Below are 17,721 nucleotides of genomic sequence, written 5' to 3' on the forward strand. Positions count from 1 at the left end.
GGACTCTCTGTTGTGTTCCCTGTCAGGGCAGTCATTTGTGGTAGCCAGGCACCATCCAGTTCTTCTGGTCTCAGGATGATGAAGTCTCTGGTTTATGTGGCCTTTTCTGTTTCTTTGGGCTAACACTTTCCTTATGTCTTTGGTGTTCTTCATTCTCCTTTACTCCAGGTGAGTTGGGACCAATTGATGCATCTTAGATGGCCACTCACTAGCTTTTAAGACCCAGACACCACTCACCAAAGTAGGATGCAGAACATTTTCTTAATAAACTTTGTTATACCAATTGACCTAGATGTTCCCTGAAAGCATGGTCCCCAGACCCCCACGCCTTCTACTCTGTCCCTCAAAGTATTTGATTGTATTCAGGAAACTTCTTAGCTTTGGGTTAGTCCAGTTGTGCTGACTTCCCCTGTAGTGTTTGCTGTCCTTCGCTTCCCCAGGTGATTCTTATGTATAATAAATTTTGAGAACCACTGCTCTACTAGTGGTTCTCAGAACTGGTCCCTAACAAGCAGCATTAGCACCACCTGGGAACTTGTTAGAAATGCAAATTCTCCACAGGGGTTTGAACTGGTCTGAAGCCCTGATTAAAGTGAACCAGGAGGCCCTTGTTCCTTCAACATTTCTTCAATTGCCATGGTTCTGAGCCCCTTCCATCCTGGTTCTTCTCTGTGGATGCACTGTGATTGGTGAAAATATTTACTGTCCTTTTAAAACATACTTCTTACATGATGTTAGAGCTGTCCCCTGATAGGTCTGGTCCTTTATAAGAAAGGCAGTCTGCATTTAAAAAAAAAAAAAAAAAAAACATGTACTGACCCAAAGATTTATTCCCTGGGTGGTACAAATGGTTAAGGGCTGGACTACTAACTGAAAGGTTGGCCGTTCAAACCTATCCAGAGGCAACTTGGAAGAAAGTACTGGCAGTTTGCCTCCTAAAGGCCACAGCCTTGAAAACCCTATGGAGCAGCTCTACTCTGCACACATGGGGTCACCATAATTCAGAATCAACTTCATGCAACTAACAACAACATTGACCCAAATACAAAAACTGGATTGACATAAAAGTGGTTAAAGGGTAAACCAAAATGTACTGGTTTTTCAGGTGTGTCTGCCCGGTACCCCTTCCCCGGTACCCTGGCCACAACGCAGCTCCCTGACCGTAGGCGTCCCAGTGACCTAGGCTCGGCCAGTCCTGGCTCCTTATCCACAGGACTAAGCCATCAGATTCCTTACCACCCTGAGGCTTGGTCTCAGCTAAAATGAGATAATCCTAAAGTTACCCTTGGCCACATTCTCCAGCGAGTGAAAAATAAAAGTTATTTTGCAATAGAAGAGAAGGAAGCCAACAGGCAAACAAGAAACTGAATTGAGAGATTGAAGAAGAGTTCTCTGACTTAAACAATAACAGCTTCTTTTAACTCAGGCAACATCTGGTCCTTCTGATTCCCATTGATTTGGGGCAGGGGATGAGAAGAGCGTTTCAGCGTGTGGACTGTGAAAAACCTTCCTTAGAAGAAGAAAAGATGGTGGCCTGGAATTCCACTGCTGGCGAAGGAGGCGAACCACTGCTATTGACGGTTGTAGCATTGTCCTGCACCTGGATGGAGAACGCCAGGGCACCGGAGGGAAGGTGGGTGGGGCTTTTCCTTTATTGAGATGGATCCTTTTTGCAGGAAAGTGCTTGTCAAAGGCAGGGGGGAAGCTCTGTTGATAGCAGGGCTTTGAACCAGTTAGTTCTAGTTTGAACCCCTGCTGAGAATTTGCATTTCTGACAAGTTCCCTGCTGAGAATTTGCATTTCCACCCCAGAGATACTGGATCAGAATCTACGTTTTTAACGAGATCCCCAGGTGATTCTTATGTATAACTTCCTGGGGACTTGTTGAGTATCACTGTAGCTGTACAGCAACTCATAATCCTAGATGATCTTTTTTCATAGCTGTTTCAATAAAATGCTATCGTTTTTACTTTTGAAGGAAGGATAATTAGGGGAGCCGAGGACTGATCTCTCTGGTAGTCCTGCCTGTAAGAAGTCTGGCTCTTGGCCCTCCAAGTCTAACTAAGATGCCTGTGCTTCCCGAGGGGCAGCTTGCCCGAATTGCAGACAAAACACCAAAAAAGAAAAAAAAATTTTTTGAGTGTTGGGCTTCTGAATCCACCTCTAGTGTTGAAAGAGACAAAACTGTTTTGCTTCCCCTGGAATCCAGATTTCTGGGTTCGTGGAATTGGGGTGACCCAGCCAGGCCATCTGCCTTTAGGTGTCCTTTTGAACCTTGACCCTTTAAGGAATTGTTTTCCTAAAGTCACCTTCAAGCCAAACAATAGCCTGGTAAGAAGTTTAGCCAGACAGGTTTGGCCTTGGCATGGGGCTATTTTGGAGAATTATCTATGTGCAGTCACTTTCAAGAAGCAGGAACCTCAGGACCTGGCTGGAAAATGTATGGCAAGTCCTTAGTGACACTCTTTCTCTAACCACCGGGAACCCTGCACGTGTTTTGATGTTATCTCCTGATAAATTAACATGACAGTGACCCATATAACCCATGTTGACAGCTGCTCAATTTGAATCATATCTATACGCAATAAATATATTCTCTTACACTGACTTTTGGTGTTTCTGTAAGCATTTAGGTTTCTGACAAAAGCATGAACGTTTCTGCAAAGAAGGAGGGAACATTTGCCATGTTTTAGCTGCCCACCATCTATATCTGCTTCTTACGTGGCAGGAATTTTCCTTTTGTGAGTCCTGGTGGAAGGCAGGTGAAGGAGGAAGCTTAGACGGGATCCCGGAAGTAGGGTGAGGGCACACGGGTGGGGTCAAGCAAGTCAACACTTCAAGGTGGATCTTGGGCGTTGAGGAGTGAGATGGAAGAATGGGAAGAGCTGAGAACATCATTGCAGCAGCAGCAATGTCTGGGAGAAGCCTGGGGCTCGGTGACGTCTTAGCAGTGAGTAGCCTAGGGCCGCTGCAAGGAGTCCTGGTGGTGCAACGGTTAAGCCAACCAAAAGGTCAGCGGTTCAAACCCACCAGCCACCCCACAGGAGAAAAGACCTGGTGATCTATTTCTGTAAAGATTATGTTAAGGCACTCTAGAGGCTGAAGACACCTAATTAATTAGTACTCCATCAGTTATCAGACCACGTCTATTCACCTCCCTCACCACGTCTCTCACTTCCTGTAAGTTGTCTTGCAGACCCTCTGGAGAGCCCCTAACAGGTCCAGATCTAACCAGCTCAGAATGCCCAGACATGCACAGAACAGACAAAGATGACCGACAGACAACCCCAGGCTGCCACACGTGCTCAATCACACAAGAGAACTCACTCATGTCAAGGAACCAAAATCACCAGATACACGTCATCAGCTGTAGCCGAGCCGTGTCAAAAGCAAAGAGTCAGCTGGCCACTTCCAGGCCAAGTCTTAGCCCTGCCTGGTAATAATCAATAGAAACTACGAGTAGTTAAAACTTTCTGATCCTGCCCACTGCCTTCCTCCACGCCTGTATGAATATGTGTAAGTATAAAATGTGAATTCTCACTCAAATCAGGGAACTCAGTCTGAGGTCAATTCCTCTGAGTTCCCGCTTGCTAGCCTGCGAAATAAACTCTTTCTTCCTCTCAAAACCAGCGTCTCAGAGATTGGCTTCTTGCACGCTGGGCGCGGAACCATTGGTCTGGTTTCAATTACAGTCTAGGAAACCTTCTGGAGCAGTTCTATTCTGTCATATAAGGTCTCTTTGAGTCAGAATCAACTCGATGGTACACAACAGCAACAGGGCTGCCATAACAAATGGCCACAAACTGGGTGGCTTCTAAGAAATGTATTAGAGCCCCAAGTGAGAGGCCAAGGCGATCTGCTCCACTAGTTGAGTACAGGCCCGTCTAATCTTTGACTGAAGGGTGGATTTCGGGAGTGGCTTTCATTCTAAGTTGGCATGGTGTCCAGGACCCATAGTCTTGAGGATTCCTCCAGTCTCTGTCAGACCAATATAAAAGACAGAAGTGAGCAGAGACATGGGGACCTCATACCACCAAGAAAGCAGCGCCAGGAGCAGAGCACATCCTTTGGACTTGGGGTTCCTGTGCTGGGGAGCTCTTCAACCTGGGAAAGATTGATGACAAAGACCTTCCTCTAGAGCCAACAGAGAAAAGAAAGCCTTCCCCTGGATCTGGCACCCTAAATTTGGACTTCTAGCCTCTGTTGTAGGGGAAAAACATAACAAAGTTTAGTAAAGTAAAAAGAAAGTTTTATTTGGCATATATTCAAAAGGACAAAAGTGGGAAGGGGACAAGCGTGCTGCCACAGCCAGTGGCAGAGTCCAAAGAATATCACAGAATAGGCAAGAATGGGAAAACAGACAAACGTGCTGCCACAGCCATGTCTGCCTGAGTCCAAAGAAGGTTACAGAGCCATCAGTATATATCAACATCACAAAATGGGTAGAATCATTGAAAGCGTCACTTTTTCACTGATTGGCTAGAAATTGTAATCTTACAGTTTGAATCATCTTTCTTAACAATCATTGGTATGGGTTTCAGTTACGAAAGTCAGGAGGGTCTTCACTGGTCCAACAAATTCCTATTCACTAAATGTTAATAGAAAAAGACAAAAGGTGAGAAGTCCTTTGGGTTAGGTTTTATTGCCCTTTTGTGAAAACTTCCTTAAGATAACTTCTGAGATTGTCCCATCTGTTGACTTATCTCAGGGCCCAGCTGATGTGTCTTTGTGAGTCTGTGAGGGCCCAGCCCCAGCTGGGTCACAATTCTCAGTGCTCAAGGAGAGGGAATAATAACTCCAATATTATTCCCTAAATCACCTCCTAGACTGTGAGACAATACATTTCTCTTTGTAGAAGCCAAAAAAAAACAAAAAAAAAAAAGAAATGTATTGTCTCACAGTTGTGGAGGCCAGGGTGTCAGCCGTGTCTGTTCCCTTTGAGGGCTCTGAGGGAGAATCCATCCCATCCCTCTCTCCCAGCTTCTGGCAACAGCCAATGATCCTTGGTGTTCCTTGGCTTGTAGATGTCTTACTTCAGTCTCTGCTTCTGTCTTCACATGGCTGTCTCACTGTTTGTCTCTCTGTGCGTCTCTCCTCTTTTATAAGGACATCACTCACATTGGATTAGGACCTACCCTACTCCTTCCAGTATGACCTGGTGTTAACTTAACTGATAATATCTTCAAAGACCCTAGTTCCAAACAAGGTATGGGGGTTAGGATGTCAACATATCTTTTTAGGGGAATGTAATTCAATCCATAATAGGTGGTAAGTGGTGGCCGTGTCAGCGCCTCCTCCTGGCCATTTTGTTCCCATTGCTTGCCTCCTTCATCTTCATTGTCCAAGCCTGGTTCTCCACCCTTTTCATCAACTCTGTGAGCTACCTGGCATCTTTCCAAAGCAATCTCTTTCTGCAGAAGTTAGCCAGGATTAGCTTGCAACTGAGAACCCATCTGATGCCCCAAAAAGGTCGCTCGCAGGTGATAGCATTACAGTTTCCAGACGACCATGCCATGCGGGGACCAGAGGCAGTAGGATAGAGTCCTCTCCAAAGATACTGGCAATGTATTGCTGCATAGTGTTGAAGGGGAAAATTAACTATGATTTTAAGGTTTTTCTTAATCCAGGAAACCAAATACAAACCTGTTGCCATCAAGTCGATTCTGACTCATTGTGACCCCATAGGACAGAGTAGAACTGCCCCATAGAGTTTCCAAGGAGCACCTGGTAAGATACGAACTACCAACCTTTTGGTTAGCAGCCTTAGCTCTTAACCACTATGCCACCAGGGTTTCTGGAAACCAAATATTAACCATAAAAAGCTTGACCCAAACTGCAAAAGCCTGCCAGAAACTGCTCTTTAGCAACGTAAATTCATCTTATCCAGCTAGAAAAGGATAGTCATCACACCATTGTCTCCTAATTTAAATCTCAAAAGTCTCATGGCTGCAGGTGGGTGGAGGGCCAAATTATCAGCCAGGCCAGAAGTAACCTGATATCAGTGGATCTCAGTAAAGGGGGAAGGCAGAGTTCAATCAATCATGTCAAGATTAGCCAATGGTTGATGTTGTATATTTCTCCTTCTTCTTCTCTTTATAAGCCCCATTCTACCTACCTTCTTTGAGCCATTTGCTTTTTCCAGAATCGAAATGGCCTCCCTATATGCATATAGGGATCCCTGGTGGTGCAGTGGTTAAGACCTACGGCTGCTAACCAAAAGGCTGGCAGTTCGATTCCACCAGCCGCTCCTTGGAAACCCTATGGGGCAGTTCTTCTCTGCCCTATAGGGTCGCTATGAGTTGGAATCGATTAGAAGGCAATGAGTTTGGTGTTTTTAATATGCATGTAGAATAACTGCTCAGAATAAACCTTATGTTCAAATTTCGGTGAGCTTTGATTATTTTTAACAATAGGAAGGCCAGAGATGGGAAGCTCAAGAGACAGGGAGGTCGCTTGGCGAAGAGCAAGGATCCAGCTTTGGCCACGCAGGGAGGAGATGGCATAACCGCAAGTGGCTAAGAGTGGCACCTAAGAAGCTACCGGGCCCTGGGCCTTCCCCAAATTGACGGTTGTGCCACACAGACAATCTCAGCAGCGTGATAATGGCAGCAGTGGTTTAATTAAACCATCCCTGCTATTCCTCTTTCTCCCTAGGCTGGTCAAGGGACTAGCTGTCCTCTGTGTTTCTAACGTTGGTTAAATATTGGCAAAGCCTCACGGGAAACTACGAGAGCCATGCTTTCACCCAGACATTTCATGCAATCCAAGACACGGCTGATTGCAAGGTGCACCATGACTTTATGTATTAAGGAAAAGAAAAAAGCCCTGCCAAATAAATCATGGCATGCTACCGATTATAAGATGCATCCAATTCCACAAATATTAAAAATGTGAAAAAAACCCTGTGTCTTAGAATCAATAAAATATGGAAATAACAAAACACTAATCTCAGCTCTTACTTACTAAGCCCTACGCCAAGCTCTTTCCCACTGTTTTTTCATTTAATCCCACCAGAATTCTATGTGGCAGGTGTTAGTATGACTCTGCAAAAGTGAGGCTTAAAAATTTGAGTAAATCGATCCCCCAGCTAGTAAGTGATGAGGGTTGGGCCTTGGTCTCTCTGACTTTTTTGGAGTGAACTGAAGGAACGGCTGGAGCCAAGAAAGGAAGAATTTTGTCTCATCTTACATTGCTAGAAACATAGACGCTCAATAAATAATTGAAGGGAACGGCTGGTCCAAACTGGTAAAGGACACTGGATGGAGATTTGACAGCGGAACAACTTCTGCTTACATCCACCGTTCACTCTTTTTGAAAATTTCGGCACAAGGTAACACACGAAGATATTCTCCTTCTGAAAAATAAAAGCACCATAGTTAAGGCCAAAGTCTGTTTGACCACTGATGTTACTCTCAGACCTCTCCCCACCCCAGCATCCCTGCCCAGAGGTAAATGATACAGTCAATTTGGTGTGTATCCTTCAAGATGTTTTCTATACATTTATATCCAGTAAAGCCAGTTGCTGTCAGATTAATTCCAACTCAAGGCAACCCCATGTGTGTCAGAGTAGAACTGTGCTCCACTGGGTTTTTGATGGCTGATTTTTCAGAAGCAGATCACCAGGCCTTTCTTCTGAGGCACCTCTGGGTGGACTCGAACCTCCAGCATTTCAGTTAGCAGCCAAGCCAGTAACAGTTTACATCATCTAGGGACTCCATACATTTATACACAAGTAGTCTCCGATTTATGACAGGATTCTGTTCTAACAACTCCGTTGTGAGTCCGTTCTGACATAAGTCAAATACTTCCTTTTTTTTTTTGTTAGTTTTCATTATTACTGCCTTATATTATCAATATCTTTATAAATCTGATCTTTGAACAACTGCCAGTGAACATCTGAGAATAATATCAGAAAATGACGCACTTCCACATTGTATGTAGTACATATTACTAACGATGTTAAAAAAAAAAAAAAGACGGTGTAAGTACAGTTTGTCATAACCCAAAAACATCATTAAGTCGGGGACTACCTGTGCTTAGGTGGAAATGTGTGTGTTTGTATATATATGGAAAGCATATAGTATTGTATTGTGAGGTTGCCCCATTTACTTTTAAACATTAACTTTGCTGAGCTATAGTTTACATGCAACAGACTGTACATAGTTTGATCAGTTTTGACAAGTCTATGCATCCATGTCACTCTTATTGCATAAAGATACAGAACATTTTCATCACCATCCAAAGTGTCCTCAGGACCCTGTACAGTCAATCCTCACTCTCACCACCAGCCCCAGCAAACGCTGCTTTCTGCCACCATAGTTTTGCTTTTTGTAGAGTTTCCTATAGATGGAATTGTACAGTCCATACTCCTTCAAGTCCAGCTTCTTTCACCCGGCATAGTGTGTCTGAGGTTCATCCAGCTGTAGCCCTGATAAGTAATTCATCCTCCTTTATTGCTAAGTAGAGTTCCGTTGTATGAATATCCCACAATTTACTTATCCATTCCCCAACGGTGGACATTTGGATTGTTTCCAGTGAGGGGATATTATGAATAAAACTGGTATGAACATTAGCATTCAAGTCTTTGTGTGGACATACGTTTTCACTTCTCTTGGGTAAATATATAGATGTAGGGTTGTTCAGTCATATATTTTTTTAATAATTTATTTTTGTTGTCATTGAAAACATACACAACACATACACCAATTCAACAATTCCTACATGTACAATTCAGTGACACTGATTACATTCTTCAAGTTGTGCAAAAATTCTCACCCTCCCTTTCCGAATTATTCCTCCATCATTAACGTAAACTCACTGCCCCCCAAGCTTCCTATCTAACCTTTCGAGTTGCTGTTATCAATTTTATCCCATATAGATAGTTCTTTGAAAGAGCACAATGCTTAAGCCAGATATTCCTTGCTAATTAAGTTAAACTGTTGTTTGGGTTAAAGAAGACTTCAGGGGATCATTTTAGTTTAAGGTTTAAAGATTATCTCAGGGCAATAGTTTCAGGGGTTCAGCCAGCCTCAGTGTCTCCAGAAAGTCTGGATTCCATGAGAATTTTAAATTCTATTCCACAGTTTTTCCTCTTTTGATCAGGACTCGTCTATAGAATTTTTGATCAAAATGTTCAGTAATGGTAGCCAGGCATCATCCAGTTTTTCTGGTCTCATGACAAAGGAGGCAGTTGTTCATGGAGGCAATTAGCCACACATTCTATCTCCTCCTTCCGTTCCCCATTCTCCTTCTTCCTCTGTTGCTCTAGGTGAATAGAGACTGGCTCATATGTTAACTGTATGTTTAGCTTTATAAGATTATTTCCAGTAGTGACTGGACCACTTTACATTACCACCAGCAATGTATGAGAATTCCAGTTGCTCCACATCCTAGCCAACACGTGGTATATCAGTCTTTAAGCCCTGGTGACACAGTGGTTAAGTGATCATTGCTAACCCAAAGGTCAGCAGTTGGAACCCACCAGCCACTCCTCACGAGAAAGACGTGACAGTCTGCTTCCATAAAGATTACAGCCTTGGAAACCCTATGGGACAGTTCTACTCTGTCTTATAGGGTCACTCTGAGTTGGAATCAACTCAATAGCAATTGGTTTCGTTTTTGGGTTTTTTTTTGTAATGGGTGTATATAGTGGTATTTCACTGTGGTTTTCATTTGTATTTCTCTGGTGATTAGTAAAGTTGAGCATCTTTTTATCTGCTTTTTTGTGGAGTGTCTGATTAAATCTTTTTACTTTTTACTTACTGAGTTGTAAGAATTTTTTTTATATTTTCCTTTTTTTTGTCATTTCATTGTTTATACAGTTATCTAGTTTCAAATTACATTCTGCCAAATTCCATTTCTCTCACTTTCTCATGGGGGGAGAATGCTTCCCATCCCCATAGATCAGAAGTAAGTTGACCATGTTCCTCAGAAAGGCTCTTAAGACTTGAGTTGTTGAAGAATCTCTTGGGAGTTTTCTGTGTGGGATTTGAAATGTTGACATAGCTAGTGGGAGGATTTTGCTGGGCAGCGTGCATTTTCCTGTACTGCTGCTTGGTCCTACTGTTAGGTACTTGGTACTTGTACTTAGCATTGTTGATAGGTACTTGGTACTGTTGATTGGCCCTGAATCGCTCCACTGCTGTTCCTACAGGAGCTCAGTACCAATCGCTGGCTTCGCGATGCTCAGCTCTGAGGTAGGCTGCTCCTTGCTGGTGGGAATCAGCTCCTCTCCGGGGAGTGTTCTGTGTGAAGCAGTTCATGTTTCGTGGCCAAGGTTGGGATGTTTATCTCAGACCTAGAGGGGAGTTCTCTTGGATGAACCAAGGACAAGATCGGGTGTCCCACATGGAACAGGCCTTCAAGACAGTCGTGAATCCACATTTTATGTCCCCTGTTGGGAAGAAGGGGAGGGTCGTGAGGAGTTGGAGCCCCTCTCATAAGCTGAGAAGACAAGAGAAAGGCCTGACAGCCACAGCTCTGCAAGGGGAAGCAAAGGACTCGGGGGCCGGGGGTCAGCACTGGTACAGCCAAATGATGCCAGCCTTGTGCAGGTCCCTCCACAGGGCGGCCTCCAGAAGCAGGTCGTGGTGCACGCAGAGTATCAGTACCTTCTTTATTTGGTCGAAATAGCAGTCAGAAAATTTCCAGTAGTTCCTCATGTTGAATCTATAGGCACTAACCTGGTCACAGATGTGTAAAGCTGTCAGGAGCATGAAGGCCCCAGTACTAGGCATAAAGTTTGCATTAATCAACTCTGATTTCAAAAACCCCTCTGTCAGGTATTGGATGAATTCTGGATATAGCAGCTTGAATTGACTGGCAGAGGCTTCTGGTCCAAAACAGGTCTGAGGTCTGTCCCCTTTACCAGTGCCTTCAGGGACAGGCACACCCCGAATGGCTGATCTCAGCATCACATAGTCACAGATGTCTGAGGGGATGAAGATATAGCTAAGGTCCTCTCTCTGTGGCACAAGGTGAAGCCCAGCTCCCTGTAGGAGATGAGGGAGTTCTTCATCACGTTCACAGTGAAGCCACAGAATGAGGTCTTGCTGCCAAATCGTCCTTGAAGCCTTTGATCACTGCACCACTGAGTCTGAACACATAGTCATGGGCATTGATGTTCAGACCCTGGCAGGAACTATTCAGTATACCTCCGTTTCCCACCACGACACACCGAATGCAGTCTGGACATGGTTCCCTGGAGGTGGCAAACAGCTCTGCACTCTCCGAGCCTTTCAGAAGGTTCAGGGTGGAGGCAATGGCTTTTTTGTCCCACAATTCAATTCATTGGGTTCAAAGAATGCTTACTATGACGCAGTGTCCATGGCTCTGTCCCAAGTCGCAGGGTACAGACCCAACGCAGGAGTTCAGGGCTAAGAGGATCCCCGAGCGGGTGGCGGGCCAGCAGGAGCAGCAGTCCAAGGCACCAGTTGTGCGGGAGCCCCCGACAGTGCCCTGACCACTGCCAACAGGCCCACTGCCTGCTCGGGCCAAGGGGAGGCCTTTTTAATATATTCTTGATACAAGTCTTTGTCAGATAGACGTGTTGTGAATATTGTCTCCCAGTCTTTGGCTTGCCTTTTCATTTATTTAATGGTAGTTTTGAAGGGTAGAATGTTTTAATTTTTATGAAGTACAACTGATTGGTTTTTTTTCTTTTATGGTTCATGCTTTTTGTGTCCTCAGAAATCTGTGCCTATCTTAAGCTTACAAATATTTCTCTTATGTTTTATTCCAGAAGTCTTATGGTTTGGGGTTTTATGTTCAGGACTATGATCCATTTTGAGCTACACTGGAAATAAAGAGATGGCAGATTCTGTCTCTGAATTCGAGAAGCTCACAAGTTAGTGTAGGAGAGACAAAAGCCAACTGATAAATTATATCTGGTGTGGAAAGTGCTAGAGAGTCACATACACACATCACCTCCTTTAATTTAATCATATACATTTAAGTGATTGCACATAAAAAGCTAATACTCTAAGGCATAATCTGCTTGGTACCAATTGAGCAGTGTATGGTGTGAGGTAAGGATCAAGGTTCATTTAATGGTAGGAGATTGCCCCCATTCACTTTTTAACCTCTCCTACCTGGTTGAAACTGAAGAAAATTGGAGCAAGTCCACCAGAGCCAAAGTACGATCTTGAGTATATCCCACCTGAATTTAGAGAACATCTCAAGAACAGATTTGACGCATTGAACACTAATGACTGAAGACCAGACAATTTGTGGAATGACATCAAGGACATCATAGATAAAGAAAGCAAGAGGTCATTAAAAAGACGGGACAGAAAGAAAAGACAAAAATGGATGTCAGAAGAGACTCTGAAACTTGCTCTTGAACATCTAGTAACTAAAGTGAAAGGAAGAAATGATGAAGTAAAATCTCTGAAGAGAAGATTTCAAAGGGCGGCTGGAGAAGACAAAATAAAGTATTATAATGACATGTGCAAACATCTGGAGATAGAAAAGCAAAAGGGAAGAACATGCTCAGCATTTCTTAAGCTGAAAGAACTGAAGAAAAAATTCAAGCCTCGAGTTTCAATATTGAAGGATTCTACAGGGAAAATATTAAACAGTGCAGGAAGCATCAAAAGAAGATGCAAGGAATACACACAGTCACTATACAAAAAAGAATTGGTCAACGTTCAGCCATTTCAGGAAGTAGCATATGATCAGGAACCGATGGCACTGAAGGAAGAAGTCCAAGCAGCACTGAAGGCAGTGGCGAAAAACAAGACTCCAGGAATTGACAGAATATCCACTGAGATGTTTCAACAAACAGATGCAGTGCTGGAAGTGCTCACTCGTCTATACCAAGAAATTAAAGACAGCTACCTGGCCAACTGACTGGAAGAGATCCATATTTATGCCTATTCCCAAGAAAGGTGATCCAATCGAATTCAGAAATTATTAAACAATATCGTTAGCATCACATGCAAGTAAAATTTAGCTTAAGATCATTCAAAAGCAGCTGCAGCAGTGTATTGACAGGGAAATGCCAGAAATTTAAGCTGGATTCAGAAGAGGACATGGAACCAGGGAAATCATTGCTGATGTCAGATGGATCCTGGCTGAAAGCAGAGAATACCAGAAAGATGTTTACTTGTGTTTTATTGACTATGCATTCGACTGTGTGGATTATAACAAATTATGGATAACATTGCGAACAATGGGAATTCCAAAACACTTAATTGTGCTCATGAGGAGCCTGTACATAGATCAAGAGGCAGTCGTTCGAACAGAACAATGAGATACTGCATGGTTTAAAGTCAGCAAAGGTGTGCATGAGGGTTGTATCCTTTCACCATGCTGATTCAATCTGTATGCTGAGCAAATAATCTGAGAAGCTGGACTATATGAAGAAGAACAGGGCATCAGGACTGGAGGAAGACTCATTAACAACCTGTGTTATGCAGCTGAGACAACCTTGCTTGCTGAAAGTGAAGAGGCCTTAATGCATTTACTGATGAAGATCAAAGACCACAGCCTTCAGTATGGATCACACCTCAACATAAAGAAAACAAAAACCCTCACAACTGGACCAATAAGCAACACTATGATAAGCGGAGAAAAGATTGAAGCTGTCAAGGACTTCATTTTACTTAGATCCACAATCAACACCCATGGAAGCGGCAGTGAAGAAATCAAAAGCATTGGGCAAATCGGCTGCAAAAGACCTCTTTAAAGTGTCAAAAAGCAAAGATGTCACCTTGAAGACTAAGGTGCGCCTGACCCAAGCCATGGTATTTTCAATCGCCTCATATGCATATGAAAGCTGGACAAGGAATAAGGAAGACCAAAGAAGAATTGACGCCTTTGAATTATGGTATTGGGGAAGAATATTGACTGTACCGTGGACTGCCAAAAGAACGAACAAATCTGTCTTGGAAGAAGTACAGCCAGAACGCTACTTAGAAGCAAAGATGGTGAGACTATGTCTCACATACTTTGGACATGTTATCAGGAGGGACAATCCTTGGAGAAGGACATCATGCTTGGTAAAGTAGAGGGTCAGTGAAAAAGAAGAAGACCCTCGATGGAATGGATTGACACAGTGGCTGCAACAATGGGCTACAAGCATAACAACAATTGTGAGGATGGCGCAGGACCAGCGGTGCTTCATTCTGTTACACATAGGGTTGCTATGAATTGGAACCGACTTGATGGCGCCTAACAGCAACAACACCTGGTTTATAAACATGCCATCTGAAACAGGGCTCCCAGTGACCTCCATGTTCACAGACTGAGTGTCCTCTTTGGTCCTCCTTTCACTTGGTCTCTTTGCAGGTTTGCATCCTATGCACCACTGTCTCCTGAGCCCTCTCTCTCTTCCAGGGCACCAGAGTCCTCTGTCTTTCCTCCCACCTCTCTCTCCTTGGCTAGCACCTGCCATTATGGCCCTGTGCTCTCCTCTCCTCTCTATCTTTACACTCTTTCTCTCTCCAGGTGATCTCCTCTAGTCTCATCATTTTATGTAACATCTATATGCCAAACCAAAATCCAAACCAAACCCACTGCCCTGGAGTCGATTCTGACTCAGCGACCCTATAGGACAGAGTAGAACTGCCCATAGGATTTCCAAGGCTGTAAATCTTTATGGAAGCAGACTGTCACCTCTTTCTCCTGTGAAGCTGCTGGTGAATTCAAACTGCCAACCTTTCGGTTAGCAGCTGAGTGCTTTAACCACTGCACCACCAGGGCTCCTTCTGTATGCCAAGGACATTCAAATTCTTATTAATCTCCACCCATACTCTGTCCCTGAATTTCAAAATTGTTTATGCAAATCCATCCATCTCCATGTAGATATCTAGCAAGCATCTCAAACTTAATATGTCTAGTAGAGGACCTCCCTTCCTGTACTTGACCTCTAGCATGTCAGTAAATAGGATGCACATTATCCAGTTAATCAGTCCTCCTGGGCTGGGTGTCCTGGCTGAGGCACATTAGTCAGGCAAGTCTACTCTGAGCATGCACAAGTCCCAGGAAAAGGCACAGGGTCTCCATGACTTCACCCCCTCCACTACTTCATTCCAGTACGACTGTTACAATGCCTTGTGTGAGAAGAAGATAGGGTCTTCCAGACCTCAGGACCTCCTGATTATTCTGGGGCACCTTGAATCCCCTGGATAGAGGCCAGCATGCTCATTACAGTGATGTGGAATCCTCATGGCATCCTTAATGTTCTTGGATGAGGATAAAGGGGAGTCAGTGTTCTAGGTATGGACCCTTCTAGTGGGATGCAGGAAAGAAATCCACCTGTCCTCTCCCGCTTCCAGTTCCTGCCCTCCTTGCTGCTTATTGAATTCCTGCCTATCCACCAAAGCCTGCCTTCTTAGTGGAGCCATCGCTGACCACTGGATCCAGTGGTGACCACTCGGAACAGCTCTAGCCTTTGCCATCTGCACTGCTCAGTTGGCACTGAACAGATTATGCCTTGTAGTATTAACCTTTTATGTGCAATCACTTAAATTTATGTGATTAAATTAAAGGAGGTGATGTGTGTGTGCGCACTTCTATTTAGTGCTTTCCAGGCGGTGTTATAATTGTCGACTTGTGTGTCTCCTGCCCTAAGCTGTGAGCCCACTGCACACGCAGACACAGTCTGTCATCTCTTTATCTCTGGTGCCAGGCACCTAGTAGCTGCTCAAGTATATGTGAATGCATGAATGACTAAAAGCACTTCGTAAAATGCCACGCTCCGAATAGGCGTGGAGCATGAGGATGATGATGTTTGATGACAATGATGATGAGGAGGAGGACGGTGACACATCACCTCCCCAGAGAACGCGTCGGAAGACTCTGCGCGGTTCTCGCGTCCACACCTGTCCATTAATTTTAGGGAGATTCTGGTTGCCTCCACATGTCCCTGGCTTATGGCCCAGAATGTGCGGCCGGAAGTCTACGCTGGGATCAGAAGACCAGTTCCTGCTCTGTCACTTCCCAGTAAGCTAACCAGGGAAGGTCCCTTATCCTCTCTGGGCCTGTGTTCTCATTTGCAAAACGAGAGGCCGAAGCAGTTTGACGGTGAGGTCCCCTGGAAAACCTCTAATCCCAACGAGGGGCTGCTTCGCTGGTAGGAGCCAAGGTGAGCTTGGTGTCAGTCAGATGCTCACCAACGCCACCTCTTCCAGAGGAAGACTGAAAAGAGGGAGGGAAGGGCTGGCGGATCTGCAATCCCCAGCCACACGGTGGTGACAGGAGGAAGCTGGGGGCAGAACAAATCTCGCTTTAAAATTCCAGGCCGGCGGTATGTGCGTTGGATAAAGTTCAGGTAATTGTGTCTTCAGCCTGCCTCTCCCCTCCCCCGCCTCGCCTGGCTCCTCCGCGCTGACAGAGTTATAATAATTGGGTACCGCTGCTTAAACTCATCAGCTCCAGCTTCCTGAAAGGAACATTGCAATTAGCAGTCCTTACCCTGTAATAAAGCCTTTAATATCCACTTTCATGGTTCATATTACAGTCATTCAGCCCTGTCCCCTCACACACCGCCTGTCAGGCAGCGGGGCCGGGTGCCCACAAGGGAGCTGCCCCACTGAAAGGCTCGGCAAACAATCGCTCCAAAGGCCCAGCAATCCGGGCCAGGCAGCTGGGGAATGGTGCCAGGAAATGAGAAGAATATTTCTACTCTCCATGGCTCTGGAGGCGCCAGTGAGAGGGGTGGGAGGAAGGCAGGAAGGGTCAGCCTAACCTTCCTACCGCCTCTGCCTCCCCCATCTCCCCGCAAGCTTCCCAGCAATGAACTTGTCCCTCTCCAGCTGCTGAAAAAAACCTTTGCCAGCGAGTCCAACTCATAGAGAGTCTATAGGACAGAGTAAAACTGCCCTGCCCACGTGGGGTTTTCAAGGAGCGGCTGGTAGGTTTGAACTGCCAACCTTTTGGTTAGCAGCCACAGCTCTTAACCACTGCTCCACCAGGGAAGAGGGTGGAGGTGGTAATGGGGAGGCAGCCAGGTGGGGGCTGAGCATGGTCTGTGTCTGCCTGCACCTGTGCATACCTGCAGGGGCAGATTATCCAATAAGCAATGTAAGCACAGGCTAACTTGTGCTTACTAACTAATCAGTAGTGAACAATTTCACATGTTTTTCACCAATGGGTTTACTTGTGAAAAACACGTGAAATTGTTCACTACAGATTAGTAAGTAAGCACAAATTAGTCCATGCTTACCTTGCTTGCTGGGTCATCCACCCCTGTTAGGTATTGTAAATTTGAAAAGAGACTTTGATTCTGTAGAAAGGTGCTGTGGGGTTGGGAGAGACAGATGGTAGCCATACCTAGAAGCAGAACCTTTGATGTGAAAAAACGTGAAACTGTTCGCTACAGATGATCTGGTCAGCAAAGTAAGCACCATACTTATCTTGTCTATTGGATAATCCACCCCTGCACACCTGCTGGCAGGTTACAGAACTTGAAGCGGTGAGGCCACTTCTGAATAGTGGTAGTTGGGGATGTATGTGCTGGTGTGGGAAACCGCTTTCCTGGGCCGGAGACTTCGGCTGGAGGCAGGGCTTCCAACGGTTAGTTCATGTTCGAGCTCTTGCTGAGAATTTGCATTTTTAACAAGTTCCCAGGGGATGCTAATGATGCTGGTCAGGAACCAATTCTGAGAACCACTACTAGAGCAGCTGTACATAAGAATCACCTGGGGATCTTGTTAAACTGTAGATTCTGATTCAGTATATCTGGGGTAAAAATGTAAATTCTCAGCAGGAGGTGGAACC

General features: G+C 44.8%; 1 pseudogene; it reads right to left on the reverse strand.

Annotated features, from left to right (window-relative positions):
- Positions 1-10,514: 10,514 nt before the first annotated feature.
- LOC101358391 (alpha-N-acetylgalactosaminide alpha-2,6-sialyltransferase 2-like) overlaps positions 10,515-17,721 on the reverse strand; it is a 14,024-nt pseudogene continuing 6,817 nt past the window's right edge.

Source organism: Trichechus manatus, unplaced genomic scaffold (genome assembly GCF_000243295.1).
Source record: "Trichechus manatus latirostris isolate Lorelei unplaced genomic scaffold, TriManLat1.0 scaffold00028, whole genome shotgun sequence".
Classification (NCBI taxonomy): Eukaryota; Metazoa; Chordata; class Mammalia; order Sirenia; family Trichechidae; genus Trichechus; species Trichechus manatus.